The 9,068-nt window shown below is 42.9% G+C and overlaps 1 non-coding gene across 1 annotated transcript; it reads left to right on the top strand.

Annotated features, from left to right (window-relative positions):
* Positions 1-269: 269 nt before the first annotated feature.
* Positions 270-342, top strand: trnar-ucg (transfer RNA arginine (anticodon UCG)). Its single transcript has one exon. It is a non-coding gene; the product is annotated as a tRNA-Arg (tRNA).
* Positions 343-9,068: the final 8,726 nt, after the last annotated feature.

Here is a 9,068-nt window from a genome sequence, read left to right as displayed (position 1 = left end):
AGCAGACGCCTGTCACAGATCTCTGGATGAGACGCTTCAGTCTTCAATTTTAGTAGCAGTATGGAGGAGGCCGGCCGGCTGTGGTTAAAGTGGTGGGGGCTCTGGAATGAAGGGGGTCACTGTTTGGTTCTCAGATGCTCCAGCTCAGGTTAGCGAGGTGGTGGAGAAATGAGTGAGAGCTCTGCCAGCTGGAGCCTCTTGGGTCCCGGGAGGCTTCACTCCTGGAGGTGGAAATGATGAGGAGTTTGTTGAAGCCCCTCCCCTCTGTAGGGCTGGTGGCGCAATGGATAACGCGTCTGACTTCGGATCAGAAGATTCTAAGTTCAACTCCTGGCCAGCTCAGTTCAAACTTCATAAACAAAAGCTTTCACACCTGAAGTGAGAACCAGTGATCAAAGTCCGTGAAGTCCTCCCAGGTTTCCTCCTTGTCTGCTGGAAACATGAACACATGAATGATCCTGCTACCTCTCATGTTAAGCTGCACTTGACAGTGACAGCAGGAGAACAAAAATCCCAGTGTGTCATCAACATTTCCTGTCAAATCAATGATAGAAGCTGTTGAGTTTCTGGATCAGAACAAGGAGAAAGGAGCCCCAATGAAAGAGAGATGGTTCTTGATTCTGATTTTGTTCTTCACTCCTACACCAGAGAGTGAAAGTGTGGGCTGGCTGGGAGCAACTGCCTGCTTCAGAGTGGGAGGAGCCTCAGGACTTTCCAGTGAGAGCTGCAAACTTCCACCAGCGCCCAGTGCCAGCAGGTCTTCATGATGGAGCTGAGAAGAACACAACAACACCAGAGCACTGGAGAATTACTGTGTTCTCTTTTGGTGTCCCAGTGTTAATTTGAGGATCTAAACCTGATATTTAGAAAATCAGACAGCACAGAAAAAGAAAATGCCACCACATCATTGAAATTTTCTGTTATACAAATGAACGTGTTGACTCTTTTTGTATGAGCCCTGCCACTGAGGTCCCCAACATGAGCTGGAGTTGGGAATCTTGAACTGAACCTGGTATCACAGTGACCCCTGCTGCTGCAACATGGAACAGCAACACTGAACCCAAGTACAGGATTTGAGGGAGACTGATGGTCGCTGTTTGGGTTTTTGAAGAACAAGGAGGGTGTGGCTTCAAGCTGGATTCTCAGAGACTATTTCCTCTGCTACTCTTACATCCACGTCTGTCAACGTGCAGACATCTTTCTCGTTTCTGCGTACTTCAGGTGACAGCAGAGCTGCTGAGATGGCTGGTTGCTGCTGGAGGAAACGGTCCAGCATCTCCAGTGAGCTATTCCAACGTGTCACCACGTCAATCACCATCTTGTGCTCAGGAAGCTCCAGCACCCTTTGCTTCTCACTGAGGATGCGGCTCGCCGTAGAGCTACGATGAAAAAATGCAGCCATGCGTCTGACTCTGCCGAGCAAGCGTGCAGCTGTAGGGACTTAAATTAAGAAGGTGTGCAAAGCAACCAATGTGCAACAAGCCCGTCATCTCCGCAGCGCGGACAATATTTGCTGCTGAGATTTCTCGCTGTGTGGCTGGTTTCCACGGCTCTGGTTTGAAGAACATGGCATGCGAGGATCCAGTCGCTAATGTAGTGAGCTGTACTGGTCAGATATGAATGATGATGTCATCAGCGCTTTGACAGTAGCTAGAATTCTGTCTTTGATCTCAGGAGGACATGAAAGAAACACAATTGAGGAAAGTAGAAGAGAGCTTGGCAGCATGATGGTGCAGTGGTGAGCACTGTGGCCTCACAGCAAGAAGGTTCTGGGTTTGAGTCCAGGCTCGGGTGGGGAATCTTTCTGTGTAGAGCCTGCATGTTCTCCCCATGAATGCGTGGGTTCTCTCCGGGTACTCCGGTTCCTTCCCACCGTCCAAAGACGTGTAATTTGGGACGAGGCTGATTGGACACTCTAAATTGACTGTTGGTATGAATGGTTGTTCGTCTCTGTATGTTGGCCCTGTGATGGACTGGTGACCTGTCCAGGGTGAACCCCGCCTCTGGCCCGTAGATGCTAGATAGGCTCCACCCCCCCTCGACCATCAATGTGGGTCTTTTGTTAATTGCATGCCACATGAAATTATTATTGGTCAGTTTCCTAGCAACAGTCTCACAGTGGCAAGACAAGAACACTTCTACTTTTGATGTTGACAGTTTGTTCAACACTAAACTTCATCCAGTACCATGTTGTCAAACACTGGAACCTCCACAGCACCTGAACAGGGACTTGAACCCTGGACCCTCAGATTAAATGTGTGATGCTCTACCGTCTGAGCTCCTCAGGCTCTTTCTACAGCATTGAGACAGGAACAGAAACACCTGTGAAGGTCAAACTGATGCTTTCTTGACTTGTTCAGTCCTCCATGTTGAAGTCCACCATGCTTTTGATTGGCTCTGATTCTCTGTGGCAAAATCCAACAAGAGGCTCCAAAAATGTCCTGAATGTCACAAGAATGCACAGGACAAGATGTTAGTTTCCTTCATGTCTGCAGTTCCTCCACTGGAAAGTAAAGTCAATGCTGCTCTGCTGAAACCTGGGATCGGACCAGGGACCTTTAGATCTTCAGTCTAAGGCTCTCCCAACTGAGCTGGTTCAGTTCTGAGTGAGGGCCCTGCTTCTCTCATTTATAATCTCTTCCACTCTCACTGGACCTTAGAGAGGATTGGAGCTTCTGAAGTCCTGACACATTGAACAGTTCTCCAGGACCATTTTTGATGGATGTCTGAATCACACCAGCCTTTTTTGTTTGTCTTCTTGCACCACCGTGCCGCCCCTACTAGTCGTCTACATATCAGTGTTCTCAGTATTGCAGGAACATTCACATCAGTATTGTGCTAATATTTTATTTCCTGGCTCTTCAATCCTCCTATTATGAAGTTGATTGCTTCAGCGACCAGGAGACGTTATCATTGGCAGCTAGTTTGTTGGCTGCTGTTGTTGGTTGTGTGTCTGTCTTCCATCCCTCTGTCCCTCTGTCTTTCTCTCTGCTTGTCTTTCACCCTCATCTTGTTCCCATCTTTTTGTCATTCTCTCCCTCCTTTCTCTCTGTCTGTTGTCTTTCCTTCTCTATATTTGTCTTCTGCTGTCTGTCCTGTCCTGCTCTCTTTCAACAACCAACCAGTCAAAGCAGACGTCCGGTTAAAAAAATATGATAAAAGAACTCTTGGTTTGATTTGGCTTGAGACATGAAGAAGATAGGATTGTTTTCCTTTCATTTTAGAAGCTTTTCCAGATTCATGAAAAGATCATCAATCAGTGCAGTATTTCAGACAGACTTCTGGTCCGTGAGGACGAGGAATCCAGTACAGATCCACAGATCTCCAACTGCCATCTTTGATGGTTCCTTTACAGTCTGTAGGGTGGAGAGATCCTCCTGAGTCTGGCTTGGAATATTTGTCTGTGGATGTGTTGGCCCTGTGATGGACTGGTGACCTGTCCAGGGTGAACACGGCCTGTCGCCCAAAAGCTGCTGGGATAGGCTCCACCCCCTCCATGACCCTGAACAGGATAAGCAGAAGACAATGGACAGAAGTCCTGACACATTGAACAGTTCTCCAGGACCATTTTTGATGAAGGTCTGGATCACACCAGCCTTTTTTGTTTGTCTTCTTCCAGTGTCCTCAACATTGTATGAGCCAATAATTCCACATCTGTACCAGACACACCTCTGGTTGGTGGGTTGATGGATCTTTCTGTTCTAACAGTGTCTTTTATCTTGCTTTTAACTTTTCTATCTTTTCTTTGTATCTGCATTCTGTGGTGCACGGTGGCTCTGGAAGAGCGCTCTAACTATTGTCACTGTACCCCCCCCCCCTTACAACGAAAATAAAAGATTCTGATTCCGATTCTGACACACACACACACACACACACACACACACACACACACACACACACACACACACACACACACACACACACACACACACACACGTGTATCAACATGATGTTCCGAATGTTTCACTGTCTGTGGTTGTCCAGCTCTCCTTGCCTCTTCACTGTCATTGTCAGAACTCGGAGCAGTCTTCCTCTCCAGGTGATGTCTCTGAGTGATGATGATTGCTGTCTGTTCAACCAGCTTCATTTGTTGATATCTGAGAAGGACTGAAGACAGCAAAGTGTGCTGATTGGCCAACAACCCCTCACAGGTCAAAGGTCACTGCTCTGAGGCGGACCAGTTTACTGTAACAGTGGTGGCACCATCCACTGCTGGCGCTCTCTTCAGTGCTTCTTGTTTCTGCCCTTTGTGTGTGAGCTCCTAGAGCAGCTGGTCCGGCTCTTTCCTTTTCTTTTCTATTCCACAAATTTATTTTTTGATTTTCTGTTTTTGTAATTCATCATCGATCTCGGCTCACGGTCGCTACACTCTTGACCTCCTGTGAGCCTTGAAGAGAGAGAAGCCACCTTTGTGTTGGAGAAGAGCAGCTTAGTCCAGGCAGCCAGCAGCCTGAGACCAGAGGGTAGCCCATCAACGCGCTTCCCTTCTTCATCGAGCGAATCTCAGCGGGAGCCACGGTCGACGAGGTGGAGGCTTTGGAGGCCGTCCTCCCACCAGGTCGTTGGAGAGGCGTCGTACATCGATGGGAGAATCCAGCTGAGAACGTAAGCCGGTTACGTTGGTTTTCACCGATTCAGGCCTGGACTCCTGTCTCGCTGCCAAACTCCGCCTGACTCCGTAGAGCTGGTCAGCCTCCACTCAGTCTTCTTCATTTGGTTGGAGGTCACTATCATTCATCCTACACACCTTTCCACCTGCCTCTTAGCCGTCTACTTGAAGCTCTGATAAATCCAGGCTAATTCATACCTGCTACTCAATATGGGCCTTAATTACTCTGCTGGAATTATCACTCTGTCTTAAGGGTTTTCTTAATTGTATTAAATCCTCTTTAATTTCCAAGAAGTCTTCCAACTCATTCATTCATGCAAGCCACTGAACCACAAGACCTCATTGATGAGCTTCAACCTGAGACTGATTGTTTCTCATTGGACGAGACACCCATTCAATGAGACTCATTGTCAGTCCATTGAAATCTACTGGTGTTCCTGGTGAGTTGATTTAACAACATGAGCTGACAGAATCTACGTTCAGGTAGGAACCACCACATCCAGGGGTCTGGACCTTTGAGCAGGCAGAGCCATCAAAGTAGCAGACTAAGCTAGCAGACATTAGCATTGAGAAGAAACTGATACCTGAGCCTACTTTTGGGTCTGGTCAGGTGATGATACAATAATATGACATCATTGTCAGACTGACGCCTGCTCAACACTGACCAAACGCCGCCCTATTGCATTGTGGGAAATTTCTGCTTGGCTCGCGTCCATCAAAACACACAAAGAAATTTCTCCAGAATCAGTATGGATAGTGGATACAATTGAGTCCACACTGGTTTTTCATTCTGAGTCGGGTGCAGGTGTGGAATTTCAGACACAGTCTGTGTTTGTGTTGTTCATTCAGTGATTTTTCTTACAATTCCCAATCAAAGCCCCACATTGCTAATGAACTCAAAATGATGCTAACAGTAATGTAGTGATAGTTGCTAATAACCTCAAAGTAATGCGACAGTGATTTCAGAAGAATTGCTAATGATCTCAAAATGATGCTGACAGTAATGTAGTGATAGTTGCTAATAAACTCAAAGTGATGCTGACAGTAATGTAGTAAGAGTTGCTACGAACCTCAAAATAATGTGACAGTGATGTCAGAAGAATTGGTGATGATCTCAAAATGATGCGACAGTGATGTAGTAAGAATTGCTAATGAACTAAAAATGATGCTAACAGTAATGGAGTGAAAGTTTCGAATAAACTCAAAGTGATGCTGACGGTCATGTAGTAAGAGTTGCTACGAACCTCAAAATAATGCGACAGTGATGTCGGAAGAATTTCTAATGAACTCAAAATGATGCTAACAATAATGTAGTGATAGTTGCTAATCAACTCAGTGATGCTTACAGTTATGTGGTTTGAGTTGCGAGTAAATTAAAAATGATTCTGACAGTGATGTCGTAAGAATTGCTATCAAACTCAAAATGATGCAAACAGTAACGTAGTGACTCTTACTATAGGATGTCGGAAGAACTGCTAATGATCTCAAAATGATGCGACAGTGATGTAGTAAGAGTTGCTACGAACCTCAAAATAATGCGACAGTAAAGTAGTAAGAGTTGCTTCGAACCTCAAAATAATGCGACAGTGATGTCAGAAGAATTGTAAATGATCTCAAACTGATGGGACAGTGATGTCGTAAGAATTGCTAATGAACTCAAAATGATGCTAACAGTAATGTAGTGATCGTTGCTAATAAACTCAGTGATGCTTACAGTAATGTAGTAAGAGTTGCTACGAACCTCAAAATAATGCGACAGTGATGTCAGAAGAATTGGTAATGATCTCAAAATGATGGGACAGTGATGTCGTAAGAATTGCTAATGATCTCGATGATACAGTAATGGAGTGAAAGTTTCGAATAACCTCAAAGTGATGCTGACAGTCATGTGGTTTGAGTTGCGAGTAAATTAAAAATGATTCTGACAGTGATGTCGTAAGAATTGCTATCAAACTCAAAATGATGCAAACAGTAACGTAGTGACTCTTAATATAGGATGTCGGAAGAACTGCTAATGATCTCAAAATGATGCGACAGTGATGTAGTAAGAGTTGCTACGAACCTCAAAATAATGCGATAGTGATGTCGGAAGAATTGCTAATGATCTCAAAATGATGCCACAGTGATGTAGCAAGAATTGCGAATGAACTCAAAATGATGCTAACAGTAATGGAGTGAAAGTTTTGAATAACCTAATAGTGATGCTGACAGTAATGTGGTAAAAGTTGCTACGAACCTCAAAATATTGTGACAGTGATGTCGGAAGAATTGCTAATGAACTCAAAATGATGCTATCAGTAATGTAGTGATAGTTGCTAAACAACTCAGTGATGCTTTCAGTAATGTAGTAAGAGTTTCAAACAAACTGAAAGTGATGCTGACAGTCATGTAGTAAGTATTTTGAACAACTTCAAAGTGATGCTGACAGTCTTGTAGTAAGAGTTGCTTATGAACTCAATTGAATGCGACAGTGATGTCGTAAGAATTGCTAATAAACTCAAAATTATGCTAACAGTAATGTAGTAAGAGTTGCTACGAACCTCAAAATAATGCGACAGTAATGTAGTAAAAGTGGCTACGAACCTCAAAATATTGCGACAGTGATGTCGGAAGAATTGCTAATGAACTCAAAATGATGCTAACACTAATGTAGTGATGATTGCTAATCAACTCAGTGATGCTTGCAGTAATGTAGTAAGAGTTGCTACGAACCTCAATTTAATGCTACAGTGATGTCGTAAGCATTGCTAATAAACTCAAAATGATGCTGACAGTAATGTAGTAAGTTTTTCGAACAACCTCAAAGTGATTATGACAGTCATGTAGTAAGAGTTGCTACGAACCTCAATTTAATGCTACAGTGATGTCGTAAGTATTGCTAATAAACTCAAAATGATGCTTACAGTAATGTAGTAAGTTTTTCGAACAACCTCAAAGTGATTATGACAGTCATGTAGTAAGGGTTGCTACGAACCTTAAAACAATGCAACAGTAAAGTAGTAAGAGTTGCTTCGAACCTCAAAATAAAACGACAGTAATGCAGTCAAAGTTGCTACGAACCTCAAAATATTGCGACAGTGATGTCAGAAGAATTGCGAAAGATCTCAAAATGATGCGACAGTGATTTAGTAAGATTTGCTAATGAACTCAAAATGATGCTAACAGTAATGGAGTGAATGTTTCGAATAACCTCAAAGTGATGCTGACAGTCATGTGGTTTGAGTTGCGAGTAAATTAAAAATGATGCTGACAGTGATGTCGTAAGAATTGCTATTGAACTCAAAACGATGCAAAAACTAACGTAGTGATAGTTGCTAAAAAACTCAAAGTGATGCTGACCGTAATGTAGTAAAAGTTGCTCCGAACCTCAAAATAATGCGACAGTGATGTCAGAGGAATTGCTAATGATCTCAAAATGATGCGACAGTGATGTAGCAAGAATTGCTAATGAACTCAAAATGATGCTAAATGTAATGGAGTGAAAGTTTTGAATAACCTAAAAGTGATGCTGACAGTCATGTAGTAAGTGTTGCTACGAACCTCTAAATAATGCAACAGTAATGTAGTAAAAGTTGCTACGAACCTCACAATATTGTGACAGTGATGTCGGAAGAATTGCTAATGAACTCAAAATGATGCTATCAGTAATGTAGTGATAGTTGCTAAACAACTCAGTGATGCTTACAGTAATGTAGTAAGAGTTTCGAACAACCTGAAAGTGATGCTGACAGTCATGTAGTAAGTATTTTGAACAACTTCAAAGTGATGCTGACAGTCTTGTAGTAAGAGTTGCGAATGAACTCAATTGAATGCGACAGTGATGTCGTAAGAATTGCTAATAAACTCAAAATTATGCTAACAGTAATGTAGTAAGAGTTGCTACGAACCTCAAAATAATGCGACAATAATGTAGTAGAAGTGGCTACGAACCTCTAAATATTGCGACAGTCATGTCAGAAGAATTGCTAATGATCTCAAAATGATGCGACAGTGATGTAGTAAGAATTGCTAATGAACTCAAAATGATGATATTCAACTCAGTGATGCTTACAGTAATGTAGTAAGTGTTTCGAACAACCTCAAAGTGATGCTGACAGTCATGTAGTAAGAGTTGCTACTAACCTCAATTTAATGCTACAGTGATGTCGTAAGTATTGCTAATAAACTCAAAATGATGCTAACAGTAATGGAGTGAAAGTTTCGAACAACCTCAAAGTGATGATGACAGTCATGTAGTAAGAGTTGCTACGAACCTTTAAATAATGCAACAGTAATGTAGTAAAAGTTGCTACGAACCTCAAAATAATGCAACAGTGATGTCGGAAGAATTGCTAATGATCTCAAAATGATGCGACAGTGATGTAGTAAGAATTGCTAATGAACTCAAAATGATGCTAACAGTAATGGAGTGAAAGTTTCGAATAACCTCAAAGTGATGCTGACAGTCATGTAGTAAGAG

This window comes from Aulostomus chinensis, chromosome 1, assembly GCF_037954235.1.
Source record: "Aulostomus chinensis isolate RoL2024-O1b breed Wild chromosome 1, RoL_Achi_v1.0, whole genome shotgun sequence".
Classification (NCBI taxonomy): Eukaryota; Metazoa; Chordata; class Actinopteri; order Syngnathiformes; family Aulostomidae; genus Aulostomus; species Aulostomus chinensis.
This window is presented reverse-complemented; position numbering and strand designations above follow the sequence as displayed.